Source organism: Primulina eburnea, chromosome 9, assembly GCF_022965805.1.
Source record: "Primulina eburnea isolate SZY01 chromosome 9, ASM2296580v1, whole genome shotgun sequence".
NCBI classification, from domain to species: domain Eukaryota; kingdom Viridiplantae; phylum Streptophyta; class Magnoliopsida; order Lamiales; family Gesneriaceae; genus Primulina; species Primulina eburnea.
The window spans coordinates 19464711-19491164 of NC_133109.1; the positions used below are offsets into that span (position 1 = coordinate 19464711).

General features: G+C 36.3%; 1 long non-coding RNA gene across 1 annotated transcript; it reads right to left on the reverse strand.

Moving 5' to 3' along the window:
- Window positions 1-16950: 16950 nt before the first annotated feature.
- LOC140840446 (uncharacterized) lies at window positions 16951-18279 on the reverse strand. Its single transcript, XR_012119983.1, has 2 exons — window positions 18038-18279; window positions 16951-17404 (listed from the first exon to the last, which is right to left on the reverse strand). It is a non-coding gene; the product is annotated as an uncharacterized lncRNA (long non-coding RNA).
- Between the last annotated feature and the right edge of the window lie 8175 nt (window positions 18280-26454).

Below are 26454 nucleotides of genomic sequence, written 5' to 3' on the forward strand. Positions count from 1 at the left end.
CTATTCAATTCTGACAATAGCATAATTTCAAAGCATGTCAAAACGTAGTAAAACTTACGTCAAGTTGTAGCCTACGTTGATAGGATTACAGTACGGAAGTCAGATTACAATTCGAACGGACGGATTTCTCACAAAAGGCGTAAGGATTTTTCACTCTTTTCCCCTGACCCTTTTATCGATTTCCTTCTTTGTAATTCTGAAGGATTCGTATATATATATCCTCAATTGCATGTTATGATACGTGTTCATTTTTCCTGCATTCCGGTCGGCGCTCGGGCGGTAAGAAAATACCGCTCGAGCGCGGCACTCTCTGTCCAAAAATTCTCTGAATGCACTTTGGCGCTCGGGCGGTTAAATATTACCGCTTGGGCGCCATACTTTCTGCCCAAATGCCTACCTTTGTGAACATTGGCGCTCGGGCGGTCATTTTCTACCGCTCGGGCGCCAATTGTTCTGTCCAAAAATGCACCCTTCATATGATTTGGCCAATCTGGTCTCGTAATAGCCCGGTTATAATTATATCTATTCATAATCAATAATCATCTCAGATTACGATAATTAATTTCTCGGGCATTACATTTCTCCCCCCCAAAGATACGATTTCGTCCTCGAAATCACAGGCAATTAATCATATCACTAAGGAGTATATACAGAAACTGTATAAAAAACGTAATAAAATTTTTAAATCAGTGAAACAATGCTGGGAATTCTTGTCTCCTGTCAGATTCAGTCTCCCAAGTAGCTTCTTCAACACCATGACGAGTCCATTGTACTTTCACCAACGGAATCATCTTTGTTCTGAGTTGTTTTTCCTTACGATCAATAATCCGGATCGGTTTCTCGACATAACTCAATGTCTTATCCAGCTCAGTCTCGTCTGGTTGAATCACGTGAGAATCATCGGGGAGATATTTCCAGCAGCATCGATACATGAAACACATCATGTATCCCTGACAATGAAGGCGGTAACGCAAGTCGATAGGCACGATCTCCTATCTTTCGAGAATTTCATACGGACCAACGTATCGTGGAGACAATTTCTCTTTCTTGCCAAATCTGACAAGACCCCTGAAAGGAAGAAATCTTCAGGAACACTCGATCTCCTGTCTCAAATAACAACGGTCGTCGTCTGAGGTTGGCATATTTGGCTTGTCGATCTTGAGCTGCCTTCATTTTCTTCTGAATCAATTTCACTTTTTCAGTCATATCTCTGATCATATCAGGTCCAGTCTCAGGAACTTCAGAGATATCATCCCAATAAAGCGGGGATCTGCATTTCTTTCCGTACAATGCTTCAAATGGGGCCATTTCAATACTCGTTTGATAGCTGTTGTTGTACGAAAACTCGCAAAGTGGCAATGCATCTTGCCAATTAGTGCTAAAATCAAGCACTACAGCTCTCAGCATATCTTCCAACGTCTGAATCGTCCGCTCTGACTGTCCGTCAGTCTGTTGATGATATGCGGTACTCAGATGTAACTTCGTACCGAGCGCTTGCTGTAGACTCTGCCAGAAGTGCGAAGTAAATCGAGGATCACGGTCTGAAACAATCGACTTCGGCACTCCGTGCAGTCTAATCACTTCTCGAACATAAATATCGGCCATCTGATCATATCTGTTTCGAAAGCTAATCCAGACAAACAGCATTCTTCTATCAAATTCGAAACACCTATCGTCGATAAGGATAGTGCACATACCTTTCGACTCAGCACATCTGCTGCTGCGTTGGATTTCCCTGGATAGTATTTGATCTCACAATCAAAGTCTTTCAGTAAATCCAGCCATCTCCGCGTTCTCATATTCAACTCTGATTGTGAAAACAGATATTTCAAGCTTTTGTGATCAGAATAAATCTCAAATTTCTCACCGTACAGATAATGTCGCCATATCTTCAATGCAAAAGACTATGGCTGCCAATTCAAGATCATGAATTGGATATCGAGATTCATGGGGTTTCAGCTGTCTTGAGGCATAAGCAACCACATGCCCCTGCTGCATCAAAACACAACCCAATCCTCGGTGAGATGCATCACAATAAACGACAAATCCACCAGTGCCTGAAGGAATCGTCAACACAGGCGCACTGGTCAGTCTCTTTTTCAACTCAAGAAAACTGGATTCACAGTCTTCTGTCCACACAAATGGAGCATTCTTCTGAGTCAACTGTGTAATCGGTTTGGCAATACTCGAAAAATCTTTAATGAATCGGCGATAATATCCTGCCAAACCCATAAAGCTGCGTATCTCTGGTACAGATGTCGGTCTCGGTCACGAAATCACTGCCTCAACCTTACTGGGATCAACTGATATCCCGTCTCCGAATATAATATGACCCAGAAATACTACCTGTTTCAACCAGAACTCGCATTTCGATAATTTAGCATACAATTTCTCTGCCCTTAAAATTCTCAACACAGTACTCAGATGATTAGCATGCTCGATCATATTCTTTGAATAGATTAATATGTCATCAATGAATATGATAACAAAATCATCCAAATATTTCTGAAAGATGCGGTTCATCAATCCCATAAATACCGCCGGTGCATTCGTCAAACCAAATGGCATGACAATAAATTCATAGTGTCCATACCTGGTTCTAAATGCAGTCTTAGAGATATCAGAATCCCTGACTCTCAATTGATGGTATCTAGATCTCAAGTCGATCTTGGAATATACAGATGAACCCTGCAACTGATCAAACAAATCATCAATACGAGGCAATGGATATTTATTCTTTACCGTTGCCTTGTTCAGCTGCCGATAGTCGATACAAAGTCTCATCGACCCATCATTCTTTCTCACGAACAGTACTGGAGCACCCCAAGGAGATACACTCGGTCTGATATACCCCTTGGCCAGTAATCCTCCAACTGTTCTTTCAACTCTTTCAACTCGATCGGTGCCATCCGGTATGGAGCTCTCGAAATCGGAACGGTTCCTGGCATCAACTCGATGCTGAAGTCTATTTCTCGAATCGTAGGTAATCCAGGAATCTCGTCTGGAAAGACATCAGCAAACTCACACACCACTGGCAAAACCGCCAATGATGGGCTCGATTTCAATAAATCAACTGAATATACCAGGAATCCATCCGCTCCCTTCTGCAATAATCGAGTCATATTCATTGCAGATATCAAAGGAATTCTAGCACGAGAACCATTACCATAAAATTTCCACTCCTCAGCCATTTCAAGGTCTGAATCGAACAATCTTGTGGAAACAATCGACTGTAGCCCTGTACTTGGTTAACGTATCGATACCGATAATACAATCAAAATCAGATATTCCAAGCACAATACAGTCCAATTCAATCGTATGCCCATCGTACTGCAGTATACTAGATTTAACAGTTTTCACTGACATCAACCCTGTCCCTAACGGAGAAGAGACAGACACTACCGCAGACAATGACTCAATACGTAACGCATGACTCAATGCAAACCTCTCAGAAATAAATGTATGTGATGCACCAGTGTCAATCAACACATATGCAGGATAACCAGAAATAAAACAGTTACCTGCCACGACATCATCAGGTGCATCCTGTGCTTGCTCCTCAGTCAAAGCGAATAGTCGGGCCTGCTGTCGAGGAGGCTGGCTCGCTGTCTGGCTCCCTCCCGGCCTCTGCTGTGACTGAGTAGACGGTGCTGGCTGAAAGGAATGAACGGCAGAAGATCGTCTTCCTGTCTGAACCGCTGATCCAGACGACTCAGCAGCCTGGGATCCCTGGGCACCATGCTGTGGACACACTCAGGCAAAGTTTCCATGCTGCTTACAAATGCGGCAGTTGCCGAACACTCCTCGGCACTGCTCGGTGGAATGCTTTCCTCCACAAGTGCTACAGTAGGGTCCAGTATAACTCTGGCCCTGACCAGTCTGTCTAGAGCCACTCGAACTGGATGAACTACTTCCAGCTTTCTTAAATTTCTTCCCCTTAGCTTTCAGGAAGTCTTTCTTCCCACTACCACTGCCGCTCTCAAATCGGGGAGCTGGTGGAGGCAGCTGTGATCTCGGTGCTGAAGGCACAAACGAGGCCTCTCTCTGTCTCATTAAACCGGCTTCGGCTCCCTTGGCTCGGTTCAAGGCATCGGTGAAATTGTTTGGCCTCTCGGTATTCACCAAGGTAAAGATTTCAGGATTTAGGCCATTTATGAATTGGTCCACAACGGCCTCATCATGTTCAGCCACATGAGGAGCAAATCTGAGCAATGTAGAGAACTTAGCCACATAGTCATCAATGTTTAACTGGCCTTGTCTCAAGTTTGCAAACTCGGCTCCCTTATCCTTCCTATAAGATACTGGGAAGAATCGTAGATAAAATTCAGTCTTAAACACATTCCAGGTAATGGCCGTACCTCGTTGCTCCAATGCCCGTCTAGTCGTGATCCACCAGTGTTTAGCAACGTCGTGCAACTGGTGTCCGATCAGTTTCACCCTCTTTTCCTCCGTATATTCCAAGGAGTCAAACATCGATTCAATATCGTCCAACCAACTTTCACATTCCACGGAATTCTCCGTACCTTTCGAAGTCGGTGGATGGAATGACTGAAATCTTTTCAATAATTGCTCCATTGGAGTAGGGGTCACATCCATAGGAGGATTTGAAGTACTACCCTGTTCAGGTACTCTTCTCGGAGGCATATCTGATAATCGAAGAGGTTAGTAATTCCAAATACCACTTACCAGTTTCAATCCTCATCGGATCATCTTACAGCTGATCCATTCCGAATAATACACAATACCATATCAAAATCAGATATTCAGGCAAATATGTATTAAAACAAGAATTCATGCTAGCAATCAAAAGAAGGAAAGAAAACACAGTCTACCCCGCTCACTAGCTCTTATCTCAATCTCAAGGATCTATCGCTCTGATACCACATGTTGTGGGGACCCGGACGCTAATCAAGTTCTTAATCATCATTGGGACTAATTAATCTATTATAAAACAGGGTCTAAATTTTTTTTAAAATGCGGAACGTAGTGAAATCAAACATATATACATCTCAGTATATAAAATACAATACAAGTCGTGTACTGCATGCATTCAAACTAAACTAAGGTTTAACAACTAATGTCAAGTGTTCCACCCCTATTATACATCATAATCAAAGTCCGGAATCTCCACTCTAATCACGATCTTTCTTCATCTTCTCAACCCTGAACCTGTCCCACCTGTTTTCATGTATACATACAGACAAGACAACAGTCGGATAATTCCGGTGAGAATATAATCCCAGTATAAATCAACGAAACATGCAATCATATAAACAAATATAAAGCATGTAATCAGGTAACAAAGATGTGTATCAATATCTGAAACATAATCAATATCAAACTGTCGACAAAGGCTCGTGACTCCACGACTCATACTAGCTTCAATCCTAGCCTAGGGATCCCGGTTTCCAGACATTGGCATTCCATATCGACCAACAGTAATAGAAAAGACTCCAGTTCTATCCACGTCGATATAGTATCGATCACCAGTAATAGAAGAAGCTATGTTTCTATCCACATCAGTATAGTATCGATCACCAGTAATAGAAGAAACTCCAATTCTATCCACATCGATATAACATCGATCAACAGTAATAGAAGAAGTTATAATTCTATCCACATCGATACAATACTGATCACCAGTAATAGAATGAGCTATAATTCTATCCACATCGATAGCCAATTATCCAGTAGCAGACTATGGCACTTCCGCCAATACAATATCGCATGACATCGTGCAATGTGCCCGTGGTGATCCCACCACTATCAGGCACTTCTGTCATAAGACTACTCGTCTAATACCTGCTATCTAAAATCAAGAGAACAAGTATATTAATCAAATCAATGCAATATCAATGCAATAAAGTAAAGTATGTGATTTAGGGAAACTCAAGTCTAAACCGACTCAAGTCGATCTCCCAATACACATTGACTTATACCTTTCTTTCGTCGGTTTCTGGCTCAGTCAAATTCCTGAATTCACAGTCTGTCTGGCAATGACAATATCAATAATCTCATGTCAATATACCTTTCAAATCAATAACAATCTGATCAATCTTGATTTAATTCAAAATCAACGGCATAACGGTACAATCTCAGTATCCCCGTCAATACCAAATCAACAGACATCAATTACAAATCATAACTCATATCCATTACAATCTGTAATTCAATCACGATTCAAATCTGTCTGGTATAAATTAATATACCCTTAAAAATTCATAACAATTCCATAATCAGTCTGTTTCTTAATCTGACTTCGATTCTACGATGTCTAAAATATCAAGAACATCATATCTGAATCCTATTCAATTCTGACAATAGCATAATTTCAAAGCATGTCAAAACGTAGTAAAACTTACGTCAAGTTGTAGCCTACGTTGATAGGATTACAGTACGGAAGTCAGATTACAATTCGAACGGACGGATTTCTCACAAAAGGCGTAAGGATTTTTCACTCTTTTCCCCTGACCCTTTTATCGATTTCCTTCTTTGTAATTCTGAAGGATTCGTATATATATATCCTCAATTGCATATTATGATACGTGTTCATTTTTCCTGCATTCTGGTCGGCGCTCGGGCGGTAAGAAAATACCGCTCGAGCGCGGCACTCTCTGTCCAAAAATTCTCTGAATGCACTTTGGCGCTCGGGCGGTTAAATATTACCGCTCGGGCGCCATACTTTCTGCCCAAATGCCTACCTTTGTGAACATTGGCGCTCGGGCGGTCATTTTCTACCGCTCGGGCGCCAATTGTTCTGTCCAAAAATGCACCCTTCATATGATTTGGCCAATCTGGTCTCGTAATAGCCCGGTTATAATTATATCTATTCATAATCAATAATCATCTCAGATTACGATAATTAATTTCTCTGGCATTACATTCATGCAACTTTGTTATTATCATAATAATAACGCACATACTCATTATTTACAACATATCATGCATATATTATAAACAATAAACAAAACAAGGATGATCAATCGCCCCAATACTAATGGCCCGTGTGAGCTAAACACGGACCTAAGTCCAATCCTAGGGAAATTCAAGAGATGCAAATGCAATTATTACATAAGCTTCCAATATTTACATGTCTTCGATCTTCATAATCATTAAGGCCACCATCTTCCAATCTTAATCTTCCACTATACTAATATTTACAAATAAATATACATGGCAAATAGGGATACATCTCATGGGGTGGGAACGGGCCATAAACCAAGCTCACTTTAAATTTGATAATAATTACAATCATTCAACACAAAATATCCTAGCATACACCTAGCAAATTGAGCTTGGGCTTTTGATCATCCTTCATGCATAATATCACATATCATACACTATCAATTAATTATCACAATAATTAATTGATTCAATATTATATATCTTGAACCAATCACTAACCGCCACGATTATAAACTAAATTAACAAAGTATACAAACACATTTGTCTACTTTCCAATTAATTTATTTATAACCGAATTTCTTGTAAATCACAATTTACTATAAATAATTAAAGTCCAACTTCAATTATTTATTTTATAAGAAAATATTTGCAACTTTTGTAAATTTAAACTTAAGGACCCAAAAAATCATTTTTCACCAAAAACATTTTGGCCCATTTAAATTTCACAAATATGTTAGTCATCTAATGGCCCAACAACATCAAGGCCCATGACACTTTGATAATCCAAAACACTTTTGGAAACCCTAGTCGTCATCGCTGTCGCCGGATTCCGGCCAACAAAAAATTTTTTTTATTAAAACATAGGGGCTGTCCGGGCAGCCCGAAATGGGCAGCAACTTGCTGCCCAAAGTCGTCCCCAAAACCGACCACGATTTGATGTGAAAATTTGTCTCATGCTGTTAGAAATCGACCTCAATATATTATTATTTATATGCTACACAAACTAGTACCATTAGCTCATGATACCACTTGATAGTGGATCGGTTAAGGTGCCGGTTGCGCAACGGAAGTTTCAAAATTTTCGAAAATCATACATTTTCAAGAGCAGGAAAACCGAGCACCCAACAAAGTGTGTAGCAAATACCAAAACACAATATGTCATACATAGGGTGTTAAGAAAAATAAACCTATCAATCTTAAAAGATCGATGTTGGCTGCAACTAAGGTGTAGACACCTTAGCTCTTGAATGACAAGACAATCTACAAGCTCTCCTTAAGATGAACTCATTTCTTCAAAATCAAGCCCACCACCAACAAGCTAAATCCACCTTACACTTGCAATAGAAAATGTAAGGCATTTTTCTTTGAGAAGTGTGTGATTTCTTCAACAATTGAAGAACAAAATTTTGGGAAAATAATGCTTGAAGTTTCGGCCACCAAAGGAATGAATGAGGGAGAGAAAAATTCTTGGTTCTGTAAAAAGTTGAGTTAGCATGATAGACACAAGCATTGTTATTTGAAAAAGTTGCCTCCCGACTCTTCACCTCCCTTGCATGTTTTTTAAGTGGGCTTGTAACATTTACAAAGCCCATAGACTTTATTTAAATTTCTCAAACACATTTGAGTCCATTTAAAACTTTACTTGATTTTACTCAAGCCCACTAGTTTAATAATTATTTCTAATTGGGCTCTACAAGGCCTAATGTTGTTTAATTAATTCAACACTTGAATTAATTTAATTATTTAGACTCTACTAGGTCCACTAGTGTTTAACTAATTCAACACTTGAATTAATTTAATATAGTCCATAATAATGTATATGAAAATCACAATTTTCAAATATATTACTCGTTTGGCCAACTTTTAATTTAGGAACACCTCCTCAAATTAAAAGTTACATTCTCCTTTTAGAAGTCATGCTTCTATTTTTATTTACGCTTATAAACTCCTTTATAAGTCGTTCAACACATTGAACTATTTTACGTCTCAACGAGATCTAGAAAGCTAGTACTTGTGTGGCCCTCAATGGTTCATTGATACAACTAGCCAGTGGGTTCACATCTCCATGTGATTCGGACTAAATATGTCCTTATACGAGCATACCCCAATTTCTCCATTCTTAGTTATCAACTCCTTGATAACAAGAACGTCAGAACTCAAGTCTGATAGTACCCAACCAATCATGTTAAACGACTAGCAGCATCACTTACATGATTCTCTAGGTATCAAATGATAGTGCCTGCAAGAACCTTTCAATTATGGTTAGCGTAATATACGGTCCCTTCAACTCATATATCCCGACCGATTCGACAACCATTGGTATATCGAGAGTTGTCAATGAATCGATACTATGTGTCATGTCGTAGTTGCATCGATGGTGTAATTTATGAAACCCCTTTCATAATTACCTCCATACTCTGATCAGAGATTTCATACTACATACACATGAATTCACCTAGGATATCCATACCCGAAGGTAAGCGGTGAATACCCGACTACAATGCATCGACTCCTATATGTTTCGACAGTACATCCAACCTTGCCACCTGATGACCCCTTGAGAGTCGGTAAACAAGTCAAAGTGCAATGCTAGCATATAAAGTCTCAATGTTGTCCCGGGTCATAAGGACTAATGGTGTACAACCATAAACTAGGACGTTTCCACTCGATAAGTGAGAACCACTTGGAAAGTCCTTTATGGAAGGTTGTTCAGTGCACTCTACAAGAAGCACCTATCTGCATGTTCGGAGATCACAATGTCCCCTACCAATGAAACATGGTACTCACATCGCAGATACTAGTATCGAACTCGAGCAGCCTATATCCTTCTTAGCAGCGGCTGAATCGACTAGGAATTGTTTAGAATATACAGTACTCCAAATATGAGTTTCATGATACTCATCATATGAGAATCTCATATTCTTTCTACGATTTGTATATTCAAGGACTTTATCTATGCAACTAGCACGTGTATACAGATAAAGAAGTGCCAAAACAATTATTTCAAATATTATTAAAATAACGACTGTTTATACATAGAGTTTCATTGTGTACACTCGGCCAACACTTGGCTCGACGTGCAGCTACTCTAACATTGGAAACATAATCAACAGCAACTAATATATTCAAGTATCCAAATGACGGTGGAAAAGGTCCCATAAAATCAATTCCCCAACAGTAAAAGATTTCAATTTCAATGATAGGTTTCAAATGCATCATGTTGTTTTTTGAAAATTCACCCAATTTTTGACAATTTCACATATCTTCCAGATTTCGTTGGTATCTTTAAATAAAGTGGGCCAATAAAATCCACACTGCAAGATTTTTTCAGCTGTTTTCTTTGAAGATAAATGTCCTCCACATGCTTCTGAATGACAAAATTTAATTACACTACTTACCTCATTGTTGGGTATGCAACGTCGAAAATTTGATCTGGACAATACTTGAACAGATACGGATCATCCCCTATTCAAAAATTTATTTTATCTTGGGAACTCCATTGCAGTAGCACTTTTCCTTTCACAAGAAAATTTACTATGTTAGCAAACAAAGGTGTAGTAGTAACTGAAAATAGATGTTCATCAGGAAAATTATCGTTAATTGGTGTCATTTCACAGGAGGATCATGTTATTATTCTCGATAAATGATCGGCTACGACATTCTCGATTACTTTTTTATATTTGGTCACAATTTCAATTTTTGGAGCAAAAAAATCCATAGTATCGGTCGTGGCTTTGCATCATGTTTTGTCAATAAATATATAATAGCAGAATTATCAATAAACACAATAGTTGTTGATCCAATCAAATAAGAACAAAATTTATGTGATGCAAATATTACAGCAAGTAGTTCTTTTCAGTTGTGGAGTAATTCATTTGAGCATTGTTTAAAGTTCTACTAGCATAATATATCACATAAGGCTTACCGTTTCTTATTTCACCTAGTACTACACCGACTGCAGTATCTCTCGCGTCGCACATGATTTAAAATAATAAAGACCAATCAGGAGGTTGCATGATATGAGCTGATGTTAAATGTCGAATGATTTTATCAAAACCATTTTGACATTCATGAGTTCACTCAAATACAGTGTCTTTTGTGAAGAGGTTAAAATAGGTTTAGAGATTAAACTAAAGTCCTTTGTAAACCTTCTATAAAATCCAGCATGTCCCAAAATTGAGCGAATTTCTTTAATGGTTTTTGGAGGGGGTAAATTGGCAATTACATCAACTTTTGCTTTATCAACTTCAATTCCATGAGATGACACGACATGTCCCAAAACAATCTCAGAATTAATCATGAAAATTACATTTTTCCCAATTTAAAATAAGACATTTTTCCTCGTATCTTTTTAAAACTTTTTCCAAATTTTCAAAACAATTATCAAATGTATTCTCAAAAACAGTTAAATCATACATGAAAATATCCAAACAATTTTCAACCATGTCACTAAAAATGCTTAGCATACATCTTTGAAATGTTGTTGGGGCATTGCATAATATAAATGACATCCTCTGAATGCAAATGTTCCAAAATGACATGTGAATGTAGTTTTATCTTGATCTTCGAGTGCAATGGGAATTTGAAAATAGCCCGAATATCCGTCAAGAAAACAGTAGTAGGGATGACCTGCTACTCTTTCTAAAATTTGATCCAAAAATGGTAAGGAAAAATGATATTTTGTAGTGGCGTATTTAATTTTCTATAATCAATACACATCCACCAATTAGACAGGACTCAACTTGTTAATAATTCACGTCTTTCATTTTTAATCACTATGATCCAAATTTTTTTGGAACTACTTGTGTTGGGCTCACCCACTTACTATCAAAAATATGGTAGATAGTTCCAACATCAAGTAGTTTGAGAACTTCAGTTTTCACAACATCTTTCATGTGTGGATTTAATCTTCTTTGTAGTTGTTGAGATGCTTTAGCATTTTCTTCTAAGTGAATTTTGTGAGTGCAAATTAGTGGATTAATGCCCTTGAGATCTTTTAGTGTCCAACCAATTGTATTTTTATGTCTTTTAAGCATATAAACTAATTTACCTTCTTGATCACTTGCTAGTTTGAAAGAATTAACACTGGATATGTTTCATCTTCTCCAAGAAATACATACTTCAATTCTTCTGGCAAAGGTTTTAACTCCAATATGGGTGGTTCGTCTTTGTTCTCATATTTTTCCTCTAATATAGGTGGTTCGTCTTGAGAAACAACTCTCCAAATTTCAAAACCATGATGTGGACAAATATTAAGAAATTCTTTGTCTCTATCCCAACACTGATAAAACTTTTCTCCTTGTTTTTGAGTGAAAGTGATTATTTTCCTTTTGAAAGAATTTTTTCTATGAAATGGAAAAAACTTTTTCAAAAATTGTTGATTCAATTCATCCCAAATTCGAATGGATCCCGATAAGATTTTGTAGCCAAGTTTTAGATTTATCTTTTAAAGAAAAAGGAAAAAACTTAAGTCGAATGGTGTTCATGCTACAATTTAGAATATTATATGTGTTGCACACTTCTTAAAACTCTCGTAATTACATGCATGGATTTTCAGAATCTAAGCCATGAAAGTTGGGTAAAAGTTGGAAAATACAAGGCTTATAATTGAAATGAGATGCATCAGGTGGAAAAACTAGACATGAAAGTGCACTAGTACGTGTAGGATTCATGTAATCTCTAAGTATTCTTCGTCTGTCATGATCATGTTGAGATTGAATTTTATCTTCATTTTCTTGGATGGGTTCTTCCGCCATGTTTTGTGAAACTAAAGGGTTATTTCGAATGAGTCGACCACTAAGTGTACGCACCCAAATGCTCATGCAAATGCAAAAGAAAAACACACAAAAGCTATAAAAATTCAAAGAAATAAAAACAAACAATAAACAAAATTAAATAGACTTTAAATTAAATTATACTTCCCCGACAACGACGCCAAAAACTTGATTCGACTTTGATTGTTGCACTCTCAAGAGTAGGTTGTCCACAAGTAGTATATTCGATGAGTCCGATATCGTATTCACAGGGAAGTTCAGGTAATTACAAGTCCACTACAATAACTTTTTGTTTTGTTTTTGTTTTTTTCTTTTAATTTTTTGAATATTTAATTGGTAATTTTTAATTGTTCAAATTTTAATTTATGTAGTTGAAATTAAAGGATCTACTCTTGGTATTTTAATAAAGTTAACACTAATGAATATTATTGAAATCCACTTAACAAAATGGTTCCAATATATTAAATAATTATATTTATATTATGTTATATATTATTATCTTATAAGTATATATACCAAATTATAAATGTTGTCAAGTATTATTTGTAAACACTAAATCAAGGTTCCCACTTTAAATGGTTGGTAAAACAAAAATAACATTTAAATGGTACCAAGAAATTAATATTATGATCTATTCATATATAATAAATCAAGGCATCCACTTTAAATTTGTTGGGGATCGATATAGAGTTTAGAGGGGGTGAATAAACTCGTTCCTTTGTTGAACATGTTTGCAAAGGGTGCTAGAATCCTATTAGAAATTATAGCTAATCTTGTTCGAATAAATATCAAGCATATCACTAATAAGTGCGGAAATGATTTGAAGGTATGGGGTGAAAACAACAAAAAAGGCAGTAGAGAGTGGTTTTTTCTGGAAGTTCGAAGATGAAATTTTCTACGTCTCCCCTTCTTCTGTTTCTAGAAGGCATCAATAAAAGACTTTGGTTTTTACAGCACAACTCTTGTACACACCCACTTCAATAGGAATTACCCTTAGACTACTGAAACTCTTAGTCTCACAACACAATAGAACAAACACAACATAGTTCTGGAAAAGACTCTTTTTCAGATTACAGACTCTTTTAAACAAGATGTAGTAAATTGTATAGCTTGTGAAGAGATAACGAAACAGCAGCAAAATATGATATCAGATGATCTGATAATTGCTATAACGAGTGCGCTGTTTTTCCGTATGTTGAGCTTTGAAAATAACGAGCAGTTTTTTTATTGCTCAAAAATAGCGTTGGAAGAATGTGTTGCTTGATAATAATGATCGTTGTTTTCTATATAAGGTCGATCCTTATATATAGAAAGCTTTGAATACAACCCATTCATTTTATGTTTTCAACTTCAATTCAAAAACTCATTTACCTCTTCCCATATTAAGTCGATGTGAGTCTGAATCGGGTTGGTCGGTCTGGGCTCTTCAATCATCTTGCCCTTACCTTTCGGGTCAGTGAGGACATGTGAAATACTCAGTCCTGACATTGTTGAATCCACCTTTTCACGTATCTCCACTCCCTTGGGTCTGACAAAAGGTAGTGTAGTTGGGCCGGTGATAGTGATCAGTGGTGCTTTCACTCCAACTTGTATTTGTTTAACACCAGATTTGGTGATAATCTTCTTTTATGGAGCAGTTGGAGGCGGTAACATACTTTCAGTTTATGATGCAACTGGAACTGCCCTGATTGGTATGGCACCGATAGGCTGTTCAACTCCAGTTTGCCTCAATCTTTCAGTCGGGATGGTTTCCAAAGCAGCTGATGGTTTGGTTTTCTGAGTTCTTGGCTTTTTCAAAATTTTCATAGAAGGGGTTTTCTCTGATTCAGTTTCAATTTCACCTACAATCAATTTCCTTTTGATTGTTTTAGTTTACTTAGCGAAGTCTTTTGTCTTCTTTCAAGTTTTGGGAGCTGCCTGCATCCCAACTCCTTTTTTATTTTCAAAACTGCTCAGGGGAGATGTCCAGTTTTGTCTTTTGTGGCTGAACATTCTTGGCAGTGAAGACTTTGTATTTGGATGACTTTTCAGAAGAGTCATCCACCAAACCTTTGTTCTTCAGAAGATAGCTGAGCGGCACAACTTGTTTGGAGGACTGAAGCATGTTCTAGAGGATATTGAAAATGATAGCTGGCCAGTTCAGTCTCCGATGGCAGCCGAGTGCAAACACACACATGTTTTTTGTTTAGGCAAATTCACTTGAACTTTGAGGAAAAACGAAGCATGGATTCTCCCCAACGTTTTTTGTATCTCAAATTATAAAGGTACGCCTTAATCTTTCTTCACTCATCTTTCATACCATACTAAGTGTATATATACACTAGCCACCGAGGCACACGCTTTGCGTGTGTCATGAATATATGAGACTAATATATTAAACATTCAGGATATTACAATTCCATGACACCAAACTCAATTTGTTACCTCACATGATATAAGTGTTGATCATAAAAAATAATATTCTTCTGAAACAGTAATATCATCTCATATGAAATAATGATAAACTTCAACATGTAAAAGAAGTAAACAAATAGTCAAAAGATTGTCCAAAAATATGAAAATATCATCAAACTAAAATTTATTGAATATAAAAACCTAAAATTTGTTTTCTACCTTCAGCTAATAAATTAAACAAAAAACAATTAAAGTTGTAGTTATCTTTAAGCATTTTGTGCATAAGCTAAACCTTGTCTGGTCTAGCGTAATAAAAAAATATTCATTTTATTGAATCATACCCAAGTAAAACATAAACATACAAAATAAATAGAACAATCTATTAAAGCGTGCTATACAAAATTGATATGATAGAACAAAATGTAAACTACTGCAAGTATTTCGCTAAATACACAGCAAATAAAGTAGACATTGACAAACTCCTTTTATTTGCCAAAAAAACCGAAATATTGTAAGTTGATCACTAGACAAAGATGAAGAATACAAATTGTAGCGATAGTGGCGGAATGTAAAGTTAACACAAACAATTACAAAATTAACTAATGTATCACCATATAATTTTTCTCTTATTCTTGTTCTTTTCTTCCTTGCTATGGTCTATCTTTGGTTTGATCAATCCTTGACACTTGAAAACTATAAAATATAAATCAACACAATGCAAAAAGAAACAAAAAGTCGAATGTGATACCATTATACTGAAATTGACAAAGACACTACCAATGATTCAAACAGAATATTTTTAACATTTTATCAAACATTGAAGGGCAATGAATAATGGTGCAAATAAAATTTGATGATTAAATTACAATTATATAAAACTTCAAATTATCTTTACCATACAAAAAAGAAATGATGTTGGAAAAGAAACAATGTGTTATTCATCGAGCATAAATTTGCATTTCAAGATATGAAAAAGATAAAAATGAATGTAAAACTAACATCAATTATCGAACAGAATGTCACCCTTAGTCATAAAAATTAAGCAAACCACAAATTATCCGTTTTAGGAACCATCTGCATTAAAACTCATAAGTAAAAAAATTTAATCAGAATAAAACTTTTGAAAATGAATCTAAATGATTCAATTTAGAACTGAAGGAGATCAAAAAATAAAGTGAAAAGATACCCACCAAATTACATTATTCTGTGCATTTAGTTAACTACTTTCTTCCCCCAACATAATATCATCCACCATAAGTAAAATGATTCTATAAAACCTCATTGCTCTTCAATGAGCAGAGCCATATATCAACCGAGTTATCTAAAGAAAGCTGTTGGAGAAAATTTTCTAAGACACTTATTTTTAATTATAATTCAATAAATATCTTACATATATATATATATATATATATATATATATATATATATATATATATATATCAAAAAATTATAAGGTGATAATTTAGTTTAATTATTTTTCGAACAACATATTATAGTAAATTATATTATTTTTCGGAGCTCATGTTATTGCTCTATTTGTCATTCTTTACCAAAAATATATGAGATAAAATACGAATTCGATATTGAATCATTCAGAGAAAAATTCGGAAATTGGATCATCTAAATCAACAAAAGAATCACTAAAAAAAAATCATACAAATGATGTCCATTGATATATATATATATATATATATATATATATATATATATATATATATATATATATATATATATATATAATCCAGACTACATATCCATATGAATTAAACGTGTAAGTTTTTAGGGAGAAAAAATATATAAAAAAATAAAGAGACGATAATCGTGAATCAAACTCGTGTATATCTTCACATCAAACATATTTTCCTCTTCGTATATCCGCCATTAACTTGTCAATACATTTGACCGTTCATAATGTTTCTGATTTGCCTGTCACAACTACTGAATTCCAATACCAGAATAAAATAACATGGAGATATTGGGTAAGGGTGACAAAAGAAAACATCAGTAACAAATAATAATCTCAACAAATTTGATCACTTGTAAATTGTAAAGGTACTAATCGTAAATTATAGTGTACCAGACTTGTGAAAGTTAAAGCTTTGGACCTCTCCCCAACTTCATAATCCTAGCTCCTCCATTGAGTCATTGGAGGATAGCAAAGTTAACCACCATTTATAACAGGATCCACAAAAAGTACATGGCAACCAGCCATGATTACTGATAAAACCACAGCAGCATACTGGCTAAATCGGAGGGTGACACTCTGTTCAATATGGCTTTTAATGTCTATTGTTTTTGCATCAATTCTTATCTCGAAGTCCGAAGGTCGTCTAAAAACAAAAGTAACAAATGCACATAAACATCAAATGCACATAAATATTTTATGCCATGTGATACAAATATAAGTAAAATTAATTTGCTTATTGCACTTGCATTTACCAAAAAAAACCCAAGGTTTGATGATGTTCAATTCCAGATTCCATTCTCCACAAAATCTAGGAAAATTGTCGATATGCTTTTTAACAATAATGTATAAATTTGTTGTGAGAACAATAATCTTTCTTCATCCATTTGAATGAGTTTGCTCGGATTTCTTCCATGGCGAGTTCCTGGACAAACTCGATAGGAGAAGATTAGAAGAGGGCTCACGTGCAAGATGGAGAGAGATATACCTAAATTAATTCCTTTGTCCTTTATGAATGTTGAACATATGGATGAATTATTTGAGATTTAGAGCACCATGTTCACACATTATGTCAAACAATTGGTGCGCAAATTGATTTATGTCAAAACTGTTAGTATCGATTACAATGTTTATTGGGGAAAACGGGACAAAAAAAGGCACTTAACATCATTCAAATAACTGAACCAATAACATGCTATTTTATTCTATTAAAACAACACAAAACCTCTATCTGAAATGCGTGCGCAAAATTAAGAAACCAAAAAAAAAAAGTTCTTACCGTCGCGTGACTGAAGAATTGCATTAGAAGAGAATGCGTCGTGTGATAGAAATTTGGGAGAGGAGGTGTTCCTGTGTGAGGAAACCTGCAGCGGTTTTGAATGCAAAGTGGAGGAGAGCAGTGTAATTGTGAGGGAAAAATTTTAGTAGAAGTTTTAGTATCTCTTTCGTTAGGGAATTGGGAGAGAAGAAGTTAAGTTGTCGGTTGAAATTTTATAAAACGTTCAGAGATAAAGTGAGGGTATTTTAGGTAGTTTAAAAAACAGACCAAGACACCATATAGTTATTCTAAGATGCCTAACTTTAATAAATAGTAAAAGATGATTGCAGGAAAAATATGATACTGGCATAAACATGTTAAAAAACGAGTTTCCATGCTTTTAAATTCACGTCTTTGATGCACAAAGGGGCTGGCATGTTAGGGTTTCCAGAAGGGAAGTTTTTCATTTTGTTAAAAAGCCAATAGAGGCGTGGCTAAGGGCTGGACAAGTAAGGAAATAAACTGAACGAAAATTTGGGTTACAACAAACTAGGGATTCGGTTTTGAGGGCTAGGAAGGAGCAGGCCGTGGGCTGTGTTTGGGTAATGTCTAGGGGTCTTGAGAGCGCTGATCCATGGTCCTAGATGGCTTGAGGGAAGGCTGGTGCAAGTCCTGGGTCTGTAGGTGGAAGCTTGGGGTCGCGCATGGCTTAGGGCGCACGCCTTGATGGGCTGTGCATGCTTGGGTTGCTAGGTCTAGTCCATCAGCTTGTTAAGGGCTCGAACATGGTCCTTAGAAGATTGCATAGGGTTTGGTCCAATGGGTTAGGGTCTAGGTTCGAATGATTTGGCATGTTATAAACTAGGGTTTTGAAAATTGGATCACATGGGTTCAGTAGGTGTCATAGGCTAATCCAATTGTTCAATGGGATTGAATTCGGTTGTATATGGTCTAGTTAGGTCTTAATAAGCTTTTGTTCAAATTTGGTAATGTTTGGTTAAGTTTCAAATACATACGAGTCAAAACCGAGATGTACGTCGAAGTTTAAAAAAAAATTGGGAAATTAGTCGAGGAGATTAAGTTTACATCTAAGAAATATTTATGTATGTATATTAAGGTGATATTTAAATTTTGGATTGATTCGGGTCGTCGTTTTAAGGTCTAAGGACAAATTGGAAAAATTAGGGTGTTAGGGGCAAAACGAGCATTTTGCACCTGAAAAATGTTAGACGTCCTGGCAGTGCCCTGAATGCTTAAATATATTTTAAAATTTTTATTTAAAAATTTTATGAGATTTTATGAATTAAGTTTAATGCTAAAAAAACACATGTTGCATGCTTGGTTTAAAAGAAAAATGATTTTTATGTACATTAATTTTTATAAGTGATGGAAATATGAAAAGTTGAAGGAGGTGAATTGATTGTGACTAATAAGATGATACGATGATATGTAAGGTCAAGGCTCAGTTGATGGGTGAGAGTGTCGCCGATGTCCCCACCGCCCGGTACCGTGATAATACGAAGATGGATCCCTCGACCTACAGCTAATACGAAAGTCACAATTGAGGATGTAATTCAATAAAAAGGGAAACATATACATATATGATGAATAGGAAAATGTATATAATGAAATGAAAATGTTTGAGTTTATGTATGTTCATGAAAAACTATTTTAAGTAAAAGTGTTTTCACTGTTACTTAGGAATATATATGTATTACTTGTTATCATGATTAAGGTTTGCTGAGTAAATAGACACTCACTCGATGTGATCGATGCAGGTGAGTTTGATATTGCTGGAGGTCTTGATGGATGAACTAGTTGGACTGAAGGTGCACACAACCTGAGGACTGTCGCTAGTTATCTGCAAATTTAAGTTTATGAATTATGATTACTCAAAGATTTTATAACTTATACGCTTTTGAAAGATTTTTTGAGAGAATGTTAAGAGTTAAGTTTATTTTTGAAATAATGTTAGTTTAGGTTGGTTGACGTTTACGATTTATGGTTTGAATTACTTTATTTTGGATTTTAAATATTAGGTTGGTTGGTTTATTTTTAAATAGTTAAAAATATTTATATTTAAATGTTTAGTGTTTCGGCCGAATGAATTATATAAAAAAAAAATTCTAGTATATTTTAAAGAAAAACGAGTAGTTGATGTTTCAGTATGGTTTGGTCAAAGCAAGTAGAGAAAGAAAAAAATTTCTAGTAAATTTTAAAAAGAAACGAGGAGTAGACGTTCCAACGTCAGCTACGTGGTAGTTCAGGAGAGAAATCTTCAGTTGGAGCCGTTGCTTTCCCTTTCGATTTCTGACAGAATTCCACCACTGCTAACTGACCAGGACCAGCATCTTGATCAATATCTTCTGCTACTTCATTTACTATCTCTTCTTGTATAGAAAGACTCTGAGGCTGATCCTGATGATCAATTGAAGCACTTGATTCCTCAGCAGTTTTCTTTGAAGCGATCAGTTTTTGAGAAGCTTCAAAAATTAAGAAAGTCTCAGGAACTACCAAACTAGTTGAGATCAGTTCCAATAAAACTGATGGTTCCTGGACTGTTGGATGTGCTTTATCATTGTCAACTATTCAGTTTCCAACTGAACTTCTTCAGTTTGTACCTCTGCTTCGGTTGTTGGGACACTTTAGTCTTCTGCCACTAATACAACAAGAAATTCATTAGCAACTTGGTCTTCCTTGTACTTTTTTTTAATTTATTCAGCAACTGATAGCAGTAGTTCATCCACATTTTCTAAAGATAGATCTTCATCAGTGTATTGGTGATCTGAGCTGCTTGATCAGAAACTAGTAGAACTATAAGGGCGGTAGAAGAGGAAGGTTGATGTGAGGCCTGGGGCCGAAGAGAGTGGGGGGTGATCGCTGGTGCCATGAGGTTGCACGGACAATGAGCGGCTCCTGGCAGGATTCTAGGTAGAGGGAACATGAATGAACCGATCGCACACCGGAATGAGAAGGATTCCGAGACTGTTCAATGTAATGTACTATACAGTTGAAGTGGGATAAAAAGATTTGATATGTACTACTCATATCATGAAGGTGCATCTTCTTTTCGGTAGCTCATCACATAAGAACTCCAAAGTTAAGCGTGTTTGAATTGGGGCAATTTTGGGATGGGTGACCACCTGAGAAGTTTCTTAGAGTGCGTGTGAGTGAGGAAATAAGCACGCTAGAAAGTGATACAAATCTGACCGGGCGTTACGTGCAAATGGTTGGAAGAATATTTAAGAAGCATTGTTGTCTTGGAATTTCAAGCTTAATGATGATGATTGGAAGAATATTTAAGAAGCATTGTTGTCTTGGAATTTCAAGCTTAATGATGATGATTGTGATTAATAATGAAGAATCAAACATGTTCAACCTTTTGAAAGAGTTGCAAGAAGAATATAATGAAGTAGTATTGAGCAACCAAGCCATGTGAGTGCAATAAAATGATCGAGAAGACAGCAGCTGGTGTGCACCCGCGCAGCCGCGCTCACATCGACAGAACAGTGCGTGCCGCTGCGCGTAAATTGGCGCAGCCGCGTGCCTGAGCGTGCATGCGCGCGTGAAATCGGTACAGCCACGCGCGAGGTACTGTCCGAGTGCAGAATTCCGCGTGCACCTGCACGAGAAACCAGCGCACCCGCGCGCCTACGTTGCGGAAATATCTTATCTTCCTAGTTTAGAGTTTAATTTAAATAGGAAACTTGATCTTTGATATCTTTCTTGATTTTGTAATCATATATGAGTAATTTTTATCATTGTAAGACAATTAATTATTGAGTTATATAAAATTTTTTAGAGTTTTCTCTCAAGCTTTCAAGGCTTTTGTTTTGTTCTTAAAAATCAAACTTATCAAAGATTTCATCTTTGTGGCGTTTGTCAATTGTTTTCGTACGAATTGTCAAAGACAAGTTCTTTGAAGGTTCGTCTGAAATTCGATTATTCTATCGTGAATATTTGTTGCTTTGTTTTCATCGCTTAGAGGAGAATATCACAAAAGCGGTTGCTTGTTTCAAAAGATCGGGACAAAAGAACGTTCTTTGTTCATCGAATCGAGGGTGTGACTCATTTTTTGAGCGCGTTTGCTTTTCGTGATTGAAGAATCGCATCATTTGGTATCAGAGATTTAGGTTCCCTTTGATTCAAGTAAGTGTATCCTTTTTATTATCAGATCTGTGTTTATCCATTGTTTTTTTTAGATCTGTATCGTTATTTCGTTCTTCGTCTTTCGTGAATCTTTGATTCTCGAAATTTTGAGTTTTTTTTTTCGAGTTGCACGAATCCAGCCTTGTGCAAATAAAAAAATAAATACAAAAATTCCGAAATTTTGCCATAGATTGGCTTTGTTATTTTGTTCTATTCTCTTGTGGGAGTCATATTAAAGTCTCTCACAATTAAAAAATTTATTTTGCTATTATTTAGCATTGTATCTTGTTCCTTTTTGTGAGCCATATTCATGCGGCTCTCACAATAAAAAAAATTCAAGTTTCTTGTTTTAAGCAGTCCGTGTAAGTGAGTTTTCAAGTGTCGTGAAGTTTGAACTTGTTAGTTTGATGTGTTAGAGTAGGTGCACGTCGAGCCAAGTGTTGGCCGAGTGTTCACAATGAAACTCTATGTATAAACGATCTTTATTTTAATAATATTTGAATTTATTGTTTTGGCACTTCTTTATCTGTATACCCATGTTAGTTGCATAGATAAAGCCCTTGAATATACAAATAGTAGGAAGAATATGAGATGCTCATAGGATGAGTGTCATGAAACTCATATTTGTAATACTGTATATTCTAAATGGTTCCTAGTCGATTCAGCCGCCACTAAGAAGGATATAGGCCGCTCGAGTTAGAGACTAGTATCTGCGATGTGAGTACCATGTTTCATTGGTAAGGGACATTGTGATGTCCGAGCATGCAGATAGGTGCTCCTAGTAGAGTGCACTGAACAACCCTCCATTAAAGGACTTTCCAAGTGGTTCTCACTTATTGAGTGGAAAAGTCCTAGTTTATGGTTGTACACCATTAGTCCTTATGACCCGGGACAACATTGAGACTCTATGTGATAGAATTACACTTTGACTTGTTTACCGACTCTCATGGGGTCATCAGGTGGCAAGGTTGGGTGTTCTGTCGAAACATATAGGAGTCGATGCATTGTAGTCGGGGATTCACCGCTTACCTTCGGGTATGGATATCCTATGTGTATGTAGTATGAAATCTCTGATCAGAGTATGGTGGTAATTATGAAAGGGGTTTCATAGAATACACCATCGATGCAACTACAACATGACACATAGTATCGATTCATTGACAACTCTCGATAAACCAATGGTTTTCGAATCGGTCGGGATATATGAGTTGAAGGTACCGTACTGTACGCTAACCATAATTGAATGGTTCTTGCAGGCACTATCATTTGATACCTAGGGAATCATGTAAGCGATGCTGCTAGGCGTTTAACATGATTGGTTGGGTACTATCAGACTTGAGTTCTGACGTTCTTGTTATCAAGGAGTTGATAAGTAAGAATGGAGCAATTGGGGTATGCTCATATAAGGACATGTTTAGTCCGAATCACATTATGTGAACCCACGGCTAGTTGTATCAGTGAACCATTGAGGGCCACACAAGTACTAGCTTTATAGATCCCGTTGAGAAGTAAAATAGTTCAATGTGTTGAACGGCTTATAAATGAGTTTATAAACGTAAAAAAAAATAGAAGTATGACTTCTATAAGAGAAATGTAAATTTTAATTTATGGAAGTGTTCCTAAATTAAAAGTTGGCCAAGTGAATAATGTATTTGAAAATTGTGATTTTCATAAACATTATGTGGGGACCCGGACGCTAATCATCTTCTTAATCTTCTTTTGGGATTTAATTATCAGTTCTGATAAACAGGGTCTAAAAAAAATTTTCTTTTTAAAATAAATGCGGAAGGTAATGGAATCTAAATGATATACATCTCAGTATAAAATACATTTCAGTATAAAAGTACAATACTGTACAATCTAAATCTAAGGTTCGGTTACTAAGTTCAAGTAATAAACCAAATCTACAGTAAGTCCGGAATCACCACGCTAACTCTTCTTCTCTCCTCATCCTCTTGACCCCGATCCAGCCCCACCTGTTTTCATGCACACATACAAAACAAGACAACAGCCGGATAACTCCGGTGAGAATAAATCCCAGTATAAAACATGGTAAACATGCATATACACAAAGTAAATCATGAATTATTCTATCATGAATAAAACTAAAAGCAATAGGTTTCATAATCTATGGAATCAAATAAGCATGCAACTCGAATCTGATAAACATGCAACTCAAATCAAATCATAAAAACATGCTATCATGACTGAAAGCAATAAGAATGGGTTTCATAGTCTATGAAACCACATCCATAAACGCATGCAGTTCTAGTCAAATCATGTCTAGACTCGACTCAACTATAACTCTAGGGATCCCGGTGTGAAGAAGACGTCAATGGCTGTCACCTACCCTCCCACTCGGGGTGACTGTACATCTTATTCCTAGACTTTGGTCTGAGCTGTATCGACGGCTGCAATAGGAGTCAGAGCTGCTCCTAAGCTGAGATACACCGAACATCTAGATAATCGACAATAGCTGTCAAAGACTCTCCTATCTTAGATGCCATGACTATCAATCTGTAAACAAAGCATTATCATATTCATATCTGAATATCGCAATGATCTTATATGCTTGAATACAATTCTATAATCAAAGCATAATCATGTTACAAGATTTGGATATAATTCTATAAACAAGTCATAAACATGTTACAATATATACAACAATTCTAGTATGTGATTTTTGATTGGGAACTCAAATGAGATCTGATTTGAGTTATGTCTTCCCAAATATCACATGAATTATACCTTTGTCGTCCCTGTCTGACGAAGACGATGTCTCGAAGTCGAATCTGTCCATATCAATCTGATAATGACAAATCACATAAATACAATATCAGTATATATCTCAGTTCAGAATCTGTTCTGATCAATACTCAACTCGGTATACAATCTGATCCAAGTCAACAATCTAACAATGAATCTCAATCAATATCATATCTGATCAATCTAAATCAATACTGATGTTTCGACGGCATAACAATACAATCTGAATAACTCCGTCAATCTGAACATCCCAGATATAATACCAGAACTCTTAATCTCAATATCGGTATATTCAAAATCAATAATATACAATTCTGATATCAAAATCTCAGTCAATATCTTTCGAAAATCATAACAATTACAGAAACAATTTGTTCTTTAATCTGACTTCAATTCTATAATATCAACGGTAGCAGAAACATCATATCTGAATCATATTCAATTCTGACAACATCCTAATTTCAAAACACTGCAAAACGTAATGAAACTTACGCCCTTGTGTAGCTCGAGTCGAGAGGAACACGGTACTGCGTTCGGATTCGAATTCTGATACATGGATATTTCAAAATCACAAATCTAAAGGCGTAAGGATTTTCTCTCCAAAAGCTTCGCCCCTTTCTGAATTTTTGAAGAATGAAACGTGTAATTCATATATATATATATATATATATATATATATATATATATATATATATATATATATATATATGTATATATATACTGCATGCAAATTCCGAAACGTGGCATCATTTTTCATGCAACACGCATGACCGCGGGTGCGGTCGTGTCATGCACCGCGGGTGCGCTCATGCTTCGGCATTATCTTTATTTTTCTCGAAAGCTTCGACCGCGGGTGCGGTCTGTTCTGTACCGCGGGTGCGGAGTCGGCACCGCGGGTGCGCTCTGGCTAGCACCGCGGGTGCGCTCTGGCCACTGTAGTTGCACCGCGGGTGCGGTGTGGCTACGGCATTTCTTACCAAAATTTCATAATTTATGACCGCGGGTGCACTCCTCTTCTGGGCGCGGGTGCGGTCTTGCCAATCTTCAAAATTCTAATTTTCGATTCTTGCAACACCTTATAATCTTATCTTATCATTTCTTATAATTTCTGGGCATTACACATTATTATGGACTAAATTAAATTAATTCAATTGTTGAATTAATTAAACACTAGTGGACCTAGTAGAGTCCAAATAATTAAATTAATTCAAGTGTTGAATTAATTAAATCATATTGAGTCTTGTAGAGCTCAATTTAAATAAATTATTTAACTAGTGGACTTGAGTAAATTCAAATAATGTTTAATTAATCTCAAAATTGTTTGAGATAATTAAATTAAGTCCATGGTTTTTAATTTGTTAAAAACCATATAATATATGCATGCATGTAAGGTGAAGGGTTGGAGACTATTTTTGGGTTATCAAGGCATGGCATGCAAAAATGTGTTTTTGCTTTTAGCTTTTTGCAAGTCCAAGACAAGTCTCCCTTCCCCATTACACAAGACCCCTTGGCCGAAATTGAAG